The sequence below is a fragment of the Microcebus murinus genome, chromosome 8, assembly GCF_040939455.1.
Source record: "Microcebus murinus isolate Inina chromosome 8, M.murinus_Inina_mat1.0, whole genome shotgun sequence".
Classification (NCBI taxonomy): Eukaryota; Metazoa; Chordata; class Mammalia; order Primates; family Cheirogaleidae; genus Microcebus; species Microcebus murinus.
This window is the reverse complement of record NC_134111.1, coordinates 30028492-30042675: the sequence shown is the minus strand read 5'-3', so window position 1 is coordinate 30042675 and position 14184 is coordinate 30028492. Positions and strand designations below refer to the sequence as shown.

At 32.9% G+C, this 14184-nt stretch overlaps 1 protein-coding gene across 6 annotated transcripts in view; it reads left to right on the top strand.

Moving 5' to 3' along the window:
* ORC4 (origin recognition complex subunit 4) overlaps window positions 1-14184 on the top strand; it is an 87541-nt gene that overhangs the window by 6597 nt on the left and 66760 nt on the right. For 2 of the 6 annotated variants that reach the window (XM_012744779.3, XM_076005510.1), the window contains exon 2: window positions 4954-5064. The exons of 3 other annotated variants lie outside the window; for them this stretch is intronic. The gene's annotated coding sequence lies outside the window, so the exon portion shown is untranslated. Of the gene's footprint in view, window positions 1-4953; window positions 5065-8745; window positions 10587-14184 lie in introns of those variants that run through there. One more of the 6 variants, XM_012744780.2, reaches the window with a different exon arrangement.

Genomic DNA, 14184 nt, shown 5'->3' with positions numbered 1-14184 from the left:
TTTGAAGTTTATTCCTTCCTGCTTTCTCTGTTTTCTCCAAGTTACTCCTTTTGTTAGTATGTTTTGGTCTATTTCATCACATAGGGTTTCCTCAGCTATATTTTGATCCGTGATTGTATGTTCAAATTTATGTTAGGAGCATTAGAAATCTGTTTGATTTAAATGTGCAAGATATTTTTAAAAGTTACAAAAATGATACACATTCAGTGAAAAGGTGCTAAAAAAAATGAAAATCACCTATAATCCCTGCACCCAGAAATAATTTTGAGATGCTAAAGATGTGTAATTTGGGTCTTTTTATACTATGTTTTTATGCATTTATTAACAGTGTGGGGTCATAGAGCTTTGAAAAGACATAATACACTGCTAACATCTTTCCATTATGTTAAACACTCGTGAAATAATAATATGTTTATTTGCTTTATATTGCAAGAATATGTTCCCAATTTCTAGGGCTAGGAGTGAATAGTGCCATGATTGGTGTTGATAAGGGAAATAAAACAAAAAATTTTCTTACTTTGGTATATGAATGTTTTTAAAACATCTGATATCTTTAAAAACAATAAATGAATGAGTTTTAATGTATTATTTTAGTAGCTAATAATTCACTTGAATTACCTTCCATTGCTTTGCAAACATTGAAATAGGGTCACAATCTGCTAAGGCAAAATTTTCCCATACATTTTATTTTATAGAGATTTTTAGTTCATTTTATAAGTTTTCTGCCTTACTAGTTTGAAACTACCTTTTGTTCTACATTTCATTTGCACAGGTCTTATAAGATGTGTTCTCACCTGGCTTTTTCACAAATAATAAAGGGTAAAGAATTTTGGGGTCTAGATTTCTGTGCATATTTTTGGATTCCAATAGTTGACTGCAGTGGGAAGTAAAACTTGAGCCAGCCTTCCTTCCTTTTTCTTTTGCTTACCTCCTTCCAATATTTAATGTTTATTTTAAATATTTTAGTTGATTTTTAAGAGTATTTCCTATGTTTAAAAATACTCTAAATAAATCTTATGAATAAAATAAGTTTAGTTTTTAAACCTATTTTAGGTTTAAAGAAAAATTGAGTGGAAAGCATTGCAAGTTCCCATATATACCTGTTCCTCTCCCAACTCCCCACTATTTTTTTTTTTTTTTTTTTTTTTGAGACAGAGTCTCGGTTTGTTGTCCAGGCTAGAGTGAGTGCCGTGGCGTCAGCCTAGCTCACAGCAACCTCAAACTCCTGGGCTCGAGCGATCCTTCTGCCTCAGCCTCCCGAGTAGCTGGGATTACAGGCATGCGCCACCATGCCCGGCTAATTTTTTTATATATATATATATATATCAGTTGGCCAATTAATTTCTTTCTATTTATAGTAGAGACGGGGTCTCGCTCTTGCTCAGGCTGGTTTTGAACTCCTGACCTTGAGCAATCCGCCCGCCTCGGCCTCCCAAGAGCTAGGATTACAGGCGTGAGCCACCGCGCCCGGCCTCCAACTCCCCACTATTAACTAAGTTTCCCTATTAATATCTTGCTTTAGTATGGGACATTTGTTACATTTAATGAGCCAGTGTTAAACATTATTAATAAAAGTCCATATAGTTTACATTGAGGTTTTAGTCTTTGTGTTTACATTTTATGGGTTTTGACAAATACATGGCATGTGTTATGGTATCCTTGTAATAGTTCATTGTCCTAAAAATCCCCACTCCACTCTTCCTCCAGCAATCCTTGAGAGCCTCTGATCTTTTCATTGCTTCTATAGTTTTACCTGTTCCAGTATCTCACTCATATAGTTGGATACATGTATTAGCATTATTTAGCCCGTTCAGATTGGCTTCTTTCACTTAGCAATACACATCTAAGGTTTCTTCATGTCTTTTCATGGTTGGTAGTTTATTTCAGTTTAGCACTGAATAATGTTTCATTTTATGTATAAACTATGATTTGTTTATGCATTCACCTATTGAAGGACATCTTGTTTGCTTTTCAAGTTTTGCAATTATAAAGCAAGCGACATAAACAGTCAGGTTCAGGTGTTTGGGCCTAATTCTGCAACTCATTTTGGTACCAATGTATGTGATTGCTGGATTACTTAAAAAGAGAATATGTTTAGTTTTATAAGAAACTGCCAAACTGTCTTACAAAGTGGCTGTGCATTTCCATCAGCAATGAATGAGAGTTCCCATTGCTCCACATTCTCACCAGCCTTTGGTGTTGTCATTGTTTTGAATTTTAGCCATTTGCAGTACCGTGTTTCCCCCAAAATAAGACCTACCCGTAAAATAAGCCCTAGCAGGATTTCTAAGCATTTGCACAACATAAGCCCTACCCTGAAAATAAGACCTAGTGATGGGCGTGGCTAAGTAGCCTATCTGCACAACCCATGCATTTCCTGGAAGAAGGGTAAAGAAGACAAGCAGCCCTTCTCACCTGCCCCTTGAGAGCTCTATTGCTCCACATGAGAGATTGGAGCCAATGGTTCTAAAGAAAATAGAGTCGCAAGAAATTCAGGATGGAATTCGGGATTTGGAGAGTTAGATGATGTTCCAGAAGAAGGCAACTGAACTATATTTGAATTAATGTAGATTGTTGTTCCATACTTAAAAAAATAACACATCCCCTGAAAATAAGCCCTAGAGTGTCTTCTTGAGGAAAAATAAATATAAGGCCCTGTCTTATTTTCAGGGAAACACAGTAGGTGTGGATTGGTAGCTCACTGTTTGAATATGCAATTCCCTAATGACACATGTTGTTGATCATCTTTTCATATGTATATTTGCCACCTATATATCTCATTTGGTAAGCTGTTTGTGTGGATCTTTTGCCTTTTTAAAACTAGGTGGGTTTTTTTTATCATTAAGTTGTAAGAGTTCTTTGTGTATTGTGGGTACTATTTTGTTAGTTATGTGTTTTTCAAATATTTTGTCCCAGTCTATAGCTTATCTTTTCATTTTCTTAACATTGCCATTTGCAGAACAGAAGTTTTTAGTTTTAATGTAATCCCCCTGATCAATTTTTTCTTTCATGGATTGTGCTTAGGGTATTGTACCCAAAAAACTCACTGCCAAACCGAAGATCACCTAGATTTTCTCTAGTGGTACATATTAGGAGTTTTATGGTTATGCCTTTTTATGTTTAGACCTATAATCTATTTTTAGTTAATTTTTGTGAAGGGTGTAAAGGTATGTCAATTCATTGTTTAGCATGTGTACATCTGTTTGTTCCAGCACCATTTGTTGGAAAGTCTATTCTTTCTCCATTGATACTCTTTCATAGTTACCACACTGTGTTAATTACTGTAGCTTTGTAACAGGTGTTGAAGTGAGGTACTTTCTGCCCTCTGACTTAGTTCTCTTTCAGTATCGTATTGGCTGTTCTGGGTCATTTGCTTTTCCATATAAACCTTAACATCAGTTTATCATGTCCATACAGTAACTTGCCGAGATTTTAATTGAGATTGCATTGAATCTGTTGATCAAGGTTGGGAAAACTGATGTTTAACGATATGGACTCTTTCTGTTTGTGAAATATATTTCCATTTATTTAGATTTTCCCTCATTTCCTAAAACACAGTTTTGTAGTTTTCCTCATAAAAATCTATACATATTTTGTTAGATTTATACCTGTGTTTTTGGTGAGCTTTTATTGACACTAATATAAATGATACTGTTTTAATTTTAAATTTCAATTGTTCATTGTTAGTATATAGGAAACCAATTGGTATTTGTTAATTAACTTTATGTCCTACAACCTTACTATAATTGTTTATTAGTTCAAGTGATTTTGTTGTTTATATTTTGTGATTTTTTTACATACACAATCATGCTGTCTATGAACAAAGACACTTTTATTTCTTCCTGTCTATCTGTGTACCTTTTGTTTCCTTTTTTTGTCTTGTGCTTCAGGGGTTCCAGTACTATGTCGAGTAGGATTGGTGACAGAGGACATGCTTGTATGGTTTCTGCTCTTACTGGGAAAGCATCTAGTGTCTAACCATTAAATAATTATGATGCTCATTGTAGATTTTTTTTTTTTGTAGATATTCTTTACAGAGTTGAGGAAGTTCTTTCTATTTCTAGTTTTCTAAGAGGTGTGTGTGTGTGTGTGAGTGTGTGTGTGTGTATGTCATGAACAAGTGTTATATTTTGTCAAATGCTTTTTCTGTATCTGTTGAAAAGATTATATGATTTATCTTCTCTTTTTTTGTTGGTATGGATTACATTAATTGCTTTAGGAATGTTGAGCCAGCCTTGCATAGCTGATAGAAATACCACTTGGTTTTGTTGTATAATTCTTTTCACATATTGTTAAATTCAATTTATAAGTTGAGAATTTTTACATCTGTGCTTGTGAGAGTTATAAGTTTGTTGCTTTCCTTTAAGATCTTTGTCTGGTTTTGGTAGGAGATTAATGCTAGGCTTGTATTAACAAGTTAGAACTTAATTTCTATTTTCTGTAAAAGATGGTAGTGGGCCAGTATCCTTTGTTTCTTAAATGTTTAGAGTTCACCATGAACCCATCCTGGCTTGGTGCTTTCTGGTTGGGGAGATTACTAATTACTAATTCAATTTCTTTAATAGTTATAGATTATTTAGGTTATCTATTTCTCCTAATGTAAGTTTTGGTAGATTGTATCTTTTAAAGAATGTTCCATTTTAACTAGTTTATCAAATTTGCGGGCTAGAGATGTTCCTAATATTTATTATCATTTTAATGTCTATTGGATCAGTAGTGGTGCTCCTCTTTTTATTTACAATATTAGTAATTGTGTCTTAGCTTTTTTTTGTCTCAGTTAGCTTGACTAGAGGTTTATCACTTTTACTGACCTTTTCAAAGAGCCAGTTTTTCATATTTTCGATTCTCTTGATTTTCTTGTTTTCAAGTTTATTGATTTCTGTTCCAATTTTTATTTCCATTTTTCTGCTTATTTTGGTTTTAATTTGCTCTCTTTTTTTCTAATTTCCAAAGGTGGAAGAAGCTTAGATTATTGGTTTTTGGTGTTTCTTCTGTTATAATGCATGCATTCAGTGCTGTAAATCTCCCTCTGTAGACTGCTTTTTACTGCATCCTACAAATTTGGTAAGTTCTATTCTCCCTTTCATTAGTTCATATTAATTATTTCTCTTGAGATTTCTTCTTTAACCAATGTGTTAGTGGTATATTTTTTAATCTTTACATATTTTGGGATTTCCAGCTATCTTTTTGTTATTCATTTCTAGTTTAATTCCATTGTGGTCTGAGACCATACTTTATCTGACATATTAAAATTTGTCAACGTCTGTTTTAAGCCTCATAATGTGGTCTGTTTTGGTGAATATGCCATGTGAGGTTGAAAAAATGTGTTCTCTGTTCCTTTTAGGTGCAGTATTCTATAAATGTCAATTAGATCAGTTGGTTGATGGTACTGGCCAGTTCAAGAACATCCTTGCTGATGTTCTTTCTCCTGGATTTGTCAATTATTCATAGAGGAATATTGATATTTCCAACTATACTACTAGATTCATCAATTTCTTCTTTTCTACCATGTTTTTTGACGCTTTTTGTTGGGCACACACACATTAAGATTGTTATGTCTCATTGGAGAATTGACTCCTTTATTGTCATGTAATGCTCTCTTTATTCCTATAATTTTTCTCACTCTGAAATTTGCTCTGTCTGAATATAGCTACTCTACCTCTCTTTTGATTGTTAGCATGATATAATTTATTTTTATTTTTGATCTGTGTCTTTATATTTAAAGTGAATTTCTTATATAGTTGTCTTTTTAATATACTCTGACAATCTCTGTTTTTCAGTTGGTGTGATTTAAAGTCATTACTGATACAGTTGGATCAATATCTACCATGTTTGTTGCTGTTTCTCTTCATTGTTCCTTGTTCTTTGTTCCTGTTATCCACTCTTTTTCTGTCTTCTATGATTTTAATTGAGCTTTTTATATGTTTCAGTTTTTTCCTTTGCTTGGCCTATTAATTATAATTCCTTTAAAAAAAATTTTTTTTGTATGTGATTGCCATAAAGGTGGCAGTACACATTTACAACCAATCCAAGTCCACTTTCAGATTACACTGTACTAGTTAATGGGTGGTGCAAGTACCATCTAACAGAATATTCCCAGTTTCGTCCTCCTATTCCCTTATTAGATTTCTGTTATACATTTCTCTTCATCCATAGGCTATAATTACTGAATACAGTTTTGCTCTATTTTGAACAAACTGTTACTTGTTAGATCAATTATGAATAAGAAAAATAATATTTTCCCTTAGCTTATTACTTGTTAGATCAATTATGAATAAGAAAAATAATATTTTCCCTTAGCTTATTCTTTCTCTAACACTTCTCCTTTCTTTATGCATATCTAAATTTCTGCCCTTCATAATTTTCCTTCTCTCCGAGGAACTTTTACAAACATTTCTTGTCAGGCAAATTTACTGGCAACAAATTTCCGGAAATTTTTGTTTGTCTTTGAAAGTCTATGTTTCCTTCACTTTTTAAGGATAATTTCACTTGATAGAAAACTCTAGGTATATTTCTTATTTCAGCATCCTAAATATCTTACTCCACTTTCTTCTTGCTTTCATGATTTCTGAATAAAAGTCTGATGTTATTGTCATAAGATTGTTTTTCTTCCGGCTTCTTTCAAGATTTTCTTTATTTTTCCTCCCTCCCTTTCCCTCTCTTCTTCTCCCTATATGTACATACTTCTGATAAAGTTTAATTTATAAATTAGGCATAATAAGAGATTAATAACAATAATAATTATAGAACAATTTTAACAATATACTACAATAAAAGTTACGGGAGTGTGTTTGAGGTTACACTATGACCATGCCACTCCAGCCTGGGCCACAGAGTTGAGAGGGACACAGAACAAAAAATGAGGGTGTGGTAGTGTGGAGAAAGGGCCAGTTAGGCTGTTTTCTGTAGCTGTAGTTCTGTAGGCTAAAATTTCTTCTGTGTCCTTGTTTTGTCTACCCTGTTTACTTTGGATTTTCCTAAGGATTTCTTAAATGAGGTCTGGAAAATGCTGTTCTTTCATTTGTAATCCCCTCTCATTGTACAGGAACCCTATAAATGTGGTGGTTTGGGGAGAGAAGAACCATTCTGTAGTCCTGTGATTAGGTGTCAGTTTTTTAGTGCGAGCCTGTGCCTCTGGGTTGTTATTTTCAGGGATTCTTTAGTCCCGCCACTCCTTAGATGTGTCAGTAAGGCTAGAGAGACTGGAGTTGGGTATTTCCTTTCCGCTGTGTTTTTCAGCTCTGATAAAATAGTTTCTCTTGAGGGCAAGCTTTGTTAAGAACAGAATATTCTGGGTCTATTTCACTATGGTTGCTTTTCTACTTTCCTGCTTAAGCAGGAGGGTATTTTTTTCTGATTGTCTCTGTGATAATCTGGTAGGGTTCTTGGAAGTAAAACTCAGAAAAATTATTGAGGCCTCCCTAAGAATGGGTTCCCTTGGAATTTTTAACTCTTGAGCTAGTCTACATTGAGCCTCCAGCAATACCCTTAAACCAGCTGCAGTGGTTTCTGCTCTTTCTCTGACTAGCTGTGATTCTCTGTATCTGCTTATTTCTGTCCAGTTTGGAGGGTGACTAACAGTTTGTCTTTGCCCTGACTTCAGTGTTCTGATAAAATCTGAGAGTAGTTTTTCAGTTTGTTCAGCTTTTTGCTTGTGATAAGAGTGTCAGCTTCCAAGCACCTATGTACCAGACCAGAATGGCTTGAACCTTTTTGAACCAAAAATTACACATTGATCATTTATTTGATCTTTTTATTTCAACAGAAAGCACATTTTTCTTATTTTCGACAAGAATTGCATTTTAGAGATGAGATTTATTTTGTTTTTTTCCTAAGTTATTTTGTATTAACATCAGGATAGCACATAATAATTTTGCCACTTATCAATGATAGTTAAAAAAGGCAATTGAATATATGAAGCAATAGAACTTTTCAGTTTACTACATTAATATAATAATTACTGAAATAAGAATTGTTGGTAATTTTTTGATGAAACAAGCTCAGATGACAATATTTACTTACTTATTTTCGGCAATATGCATACATTAACAAAGTAATTATAAACATATTGTTCCAGTGGTTAAGTTGACAGTTTGGGAACTAAAATGGAGTATTTCTGTTTGAAGTAATCTTGCAGCCTAACCTTTATTAGAAAGAATGGTTGTCTTTAAACTTACTTTGTATATATTAGCCACATGAATTTGGGTTAGTGGAATTCTTTTCTTTGATTTTTCTAGAATAGTATTAAATATTAGCAGTGACAGTGCGCATCTTGTTCATGATTTTATTGGGAACATCCAGCATTTCACTGTATATAGTAAGTTATTGATATCTACTGTATTTAAAATTAAAGAACCAAGTTTCTTGCTAAGAGATTTTTTTTCTTATTTACCTGTCATTTTTGCTAATAAATATTTGATCTTCGAGTCTTTATGAATTCTGTGTGAACATTTTTTAAGCCCTAACTTTGCACAATTTTATTAACAAGGATTATATTATGTGCACATAATAAAGTCAGAAGATCTACATCTTTTTTCTAGACATTGAAATTGTTTAAATGTCTTAATTATTTCATCAACTTTGTGCTTTGATCTTTATTCTTCATTATGTACTTTTAATTTACTTAGTTTCTTTTCCAGCTTTGTAAGTTACATATTGCAAATTGCATGTTTTCCTTATAATTTTATTTAATACCATAAGTTTTTCTCTAAATTCGAATGTATCACATCTTATAGATTTTATGGCATGTAATATTTTTCTGTAGAGAATATTTACTGTATTTATATCTGGGTCTGTTTTGGATTATCAATACCTGTTGAGTTTTTGTTGTTGTTGTTATTTTTTATAAATTCTGAAGAAGGATGTATTAGTTATCTATTGTGGCATAGCATACAACTCCAAAAAGTACTGGCTTAAAACAAACATTTATTTTCTCACAGTCTCTGTGGGATGAGAATTCCACTTATGTAGTTGGTTTTGACTCTTGGTCTCATGAGGTTACAGTCAAGATGTCAACTGGGATAACAGTCATCCAGAGGCTTCAAAGGGGCTGGATGATCTGTATCTAAGCTGGTGTACTCATTACTGGTTGGCAGGTTACTACTGGCTCTTTGCAAGATGCCTCAGTTTTTTACCACATGTACCTCTTCATAGGGTTGCTTATCTGTCTTTAGGCCATACACATAGCAGGTAGCCTTCCCCAGAGTAGATATTCTTAGAGAAGTTAACGGTTAACATCAGAAGGCATACTGCATCATTTCCACAATATCCTATAATATTGGTTACACTGGTCAGCCTCTACATTGTGGTAGAGGATTACTCAAAGGTGTAAATGCTGGAAGTTAAGAACCACTGGGGACTATTTCAGAAGCTGGTTGAAATAAAGTGGAAATAATACCAGATTTTTTTTAGGATGTAAGGAAACCTTGCATTTTCGGTATCAGACCCCCTCTTTCAAGGGCCAAAAAGTTAGACACCACTCCTTCTTCTCAGGCCTCAGTGCTTACTCCAGTTATGTTATGAAGCAGCTCTTATTTTATGTAGAGAAGTATAGTTGTGGCCTTTTGTTGGGGTCAGATGGAGCTGCTGAGTACTTAGAATTAAGAGATTGATAAACTCCTTTAATTCATTTACAACATATTCTTTATGATCTTCATCCTGCTACTTTAGATTTTTTGGTAATTCTGGAGTTTTCCTGGGAAAACTTATTTTTTATAGAGGTCTTTTACATATATGGGGTTGTAACCCCTTTGGTTCTAATGGATTTTTGAGCCCATGTGCTTGATATATTCCAGAAATTCTTCAGCACTCTGGTTAACTCAGTTTTTTAGCTTTCCTCAGGGCATAGATTTGTGTTTTTGTTGTTTATTCTATACAACCAGTGATATTTCTGAAGGATGTCAAGGTAAATGGTGTGCTCCCTGAGCCTTCTTAGATGGGAAGCCTTTTGTTTACAGTCCTGTTCCTCTGGTTAGTCTCATTGTTTAGCAGTCTGCTCTGACTCCAGAAGGACAAAAGATTATTCCTCTATGTGCTTTCTTGTGTGCTCAGTTTGAAAAGATGATTTTTTTTATTAATAAGTAGAAAGTAGTGCAGATCCAGTATTGGAGATTCCATGTTTGTTTACCTGCTATCTTTGCAAGGGAATAAGATGAATATCATGAACTACCTCTACCTTATTTAAGCATTAGGAAATTGAGTTTAGAGTGTATTTAAATTGTTTTTCATCCAGAAGACTCAATTCTTCCTGTACTCAGTTAATAAGACTGGTGTTTTTTGTTATTGTTACTGGGGTTTGTTTGGATAAGGGTGGTTATTACTATTGGGGTTTTGTTTATTTGTTTTTTAACCTCAAATATTAAGGAATAGCATTTTATTGGGACAGAGAAGGGTGTATACATGAGAAAAGATGTGTAAAGAATGACAAGAATATAGAAAACAATATATTAGAACCTGTGTGTTTATAATTGATCATCAGTTGTCTCTTTGACAGCCCTTGAACCTTGGGCAGGGTGGAAAGGTTTGCAGAAAAGGATGGAGGTAGAGCACCCCAAAATCCTAATCTCAATCTGCTTGCAGCTGGATCTGTGAGTAAAATATGTGTCTCAATTTTTTCACATGTGACAATGAGGGAGTTATGTTTGGTGATCCTGCTAAAATGTAAGGGAGCCTGTAACTTTCTATGAAATACGTTGGTAAAACTTACTGAATAGTGGGTAGTAACTTAATTCTTATCAAATGAGCATATTGCTATTGCAAGAAAGCACAATACTGTAATTTATGGGTAGGTAGTTTATGGCTCTTCAAGGGAAATTTGCCCTACATGTGCCTCTCCTCACCCACTGACTGTAGTTTAGTGCCCTGATCTTAAATGTTGTGCCATTCATATATATATGTGTATATATATATATATGTGTGTGTATATATATATATATATATATCCCTCCTTCTTCCAAAAAAATGATGTTCTTGTTGATTCAGGTCTTTGTTGCCTTTATTCTATTTATCCACCCAAGTAAACACATTAGCTTTGGTTCAGCTTAATTCCTCTTCCTAAGTCATCTTTCTAGTAGTTAGATTCCATGTGTTCAGAGAATGTAGACTGCTGTTGACTAGTATGATATTTGAGGTATGCAGTAGTTATAAGTCAGTGCCAATAAAACTATATTGCATTGGAAAGTTTAAAGGATTTTCAGATTGGTTACAAGTTTGTGGTGTTTCTTTCCTTAGCATACATAATTCATAAGTGAATATATTATACTTTATTTTTAGACATATTTAAAAGAAGTCCTCTCAGTGTTATTTCTTTTTTATTTATTCTTCAATACTAATGCAGAATTGATACTTATTATCATTTATAAGATATGATTCATGGTTAATAATCAGAAAATAATTGTAGTAATTTATAATGCCTCTTTTCCCCTGAATATTTCATATTAACTCCATTATTGTCCCACTGGGGGTTGTTTATTTTATGACTATTGACCCAGATATTCTTTAAAACAACTTTATTGGTTTATTCATTAATATCAGGGTTCTAATAGCATGATATTTACTTTATAAAGTAAATACAGTTACTAAAAGATAAATACATATATAGATATACCTTTATACTCACATATATATGGACGTGGTTATATGTGTAAGTATACATATGATTCCACGCACACTGCCACACAGTAGTGAAGACTAATGCAAACTCAGAGGTGAGAGAGAGAATGCCTTTTCTGGAGGATTGCAAGCCTTTCATTATGAATTATTTTATCAATTTTGAGTATTGGGACATTATCAAAACAGTTTTCTTAATATTAATGAGAAAATACCATGTCATCATATGACTTAACTAGATTATTGAACCTTGAGTTCATTTGATCTGAATGTGTTCTTAAGTAAATTGTGTCCCAGTCTATTCACTGGGAATAAATGAGGGGAAAAAAAGATTTTATAAAATTGTCAGTGATTTCCACAGTTTATTCCAGTGTAGGCAAAATTGTTATTTTGTTTGAAATTACTCTTCAGCTCTGGAGAACTCAAGAAAACATCTCACCTTATTTGTTAACTTGGAATTTATACCAATATTGTCCCTGTCCCCTACACCCCGCAGCCTTTCTTTTGAGTCTATTTTAATCTTTATCTCTGTACAAACACTCCACCTGGAAAGAGTGTGCAAAAACTAATTCTGGCTGGCTGAAAAAACAGCTTAAATATATTCTTTCCACAATTTCATCTCAAAGAACAATAGTAAAGCATGGAAACCACCTACAGACGTCCTAAAATACCTTTTGTCTCATAGTATTGTTTGTTTATCTAATTAAGAACATTTATCTGACTGAAGAGAGGCGAAGTTCTAACCTTTTGTCCATACTTACCCTTCTTTGAAAAATGCCAACCATACAGAGGTAGATACTATATAAACAGTACTAGAATTTGTATTTTAACTTTCACCTAATAAAGGTGATGGTGGTATTGTTTTTGGTATTTTCTTGAGTCACCATCTAGAAAGAGCAGTATTAAGCCTCTTTTTAATTTACTATGAATTCTTCTTGTAAAGTAATGCTCCCATCTGCTGGAACATCAAGGTTTTGCCTCAAGAAAAGGCTGTTAAAAAATAATATATAATCATTTGTACAGTAAAAATTATGTTTTTTCATTTTTCATTCTCATCCATCAATTTTACCAATGTTTTTATAAAAATTGTTAGTAAATTTCATCTTATCTGATATGAATTAGTTGTTCTTGCAGACTGGAAAGTGGTGTGTTTTTATATTTTTTAACAAATAGGTATAATTCACTCATACTTTTTGTAGGAATATTTGTTAATAGAATAGAAAGTCTTGTTTATATAACTTTGTAAGTATACAGATGTGAGAATTTTATAGGTAATATATAATTTTTAGCTACAAAATCAGTGATGGAAACATTTTCAAAATGCTCTATAACACAAGTTTTATTTCCTATTTTTATTTTAAAATTCTAGATAAAGTATATCTTTTTGTTTGTTTGTTTTTTATTTGCTAGGCAACATGCTGTTGACAGGCAGCAACTTTTCATTCCAGATAAAAGCTGCAGTTGGATTATTTAATTTTCATTTAAAAAATAATGACACCTTTAAGTTTAGCAGGAGTACTGGATTTAGTAATTCCTCCCAACTTGACCCATATACCAACATTGTCTGTTAATGAGTTGACAGTAAATATGTGATGATGTCATTCATAACCCCTCCCTATTACTGACCACATTCCTTAGGACTCCCAGGTTGCTATTAGGGACATGATATGACCTGCCAATATAGGGACCAAGTGGAGATATGTCGATTTATATATTAGTTAAGCTTAATTCAGTTCTTATTTCTTAGATAAGTATTTATAAGTATAAGTTTTGAAATACTTGATTGTCCCAGAGATTTATTTTGTACTAACTACCTCAGGGATCATTGATTTGCAGGGTAGAAAAAATTGTTTATTGGATGCCTCTTTGACCTACTTGGACAACTTTGAAACTAAATAAATCGAACATATTCACACCTGTTTTCTCTTGTAAATGCTTTCTTTGGTATACAGTTTTACGGCTCCTGATCATCTTCATAATGTAGACTTCATCTAATTTTCTTTGATACTGTCGCTTCACTTGAAATAATACGAAAACTGTTCATGTATTTCCATTAACAGTTAATGGAACAATCAATCTTATCTTTTTGTAATTCTTCATTCAAAAGGCAGATTATTTCATTGTACTTGAAAAGATTATCTGAAAATGTTTAAAAATTTTGTTCCACTTGATCTAGAGTATTTTTGATTATCTAGTTGAGGTACGTGGTTATTTTTCTCAAGCAGTTTGATCCACTATTTTAATTTTTTTTTTTACCTTAACATACCTATAGGAAAAATAATAAGAAATATGTGGAAATATGGTGTGTGTGTGCATATATATATATAATATATATATATATATAAAATGTGGACAGATATTCATGTTCTTTTAAGTGAGAAATATTTTGAAGTACTATGTAGAGGATCCATTTTGGTAAAAAAAAATTAGTTTGTTGTATGCATGCTGCCCATGGCAATTTTGTTTGCATTCAGTTTTCCTGAATTTAACCAAATAAAAATTGTAGGAATTACCGAACTTTGGATATTTATTAAACCCAAGAAGTTATTTTCTAAAAGATCCCAATCTAAGGTTAAA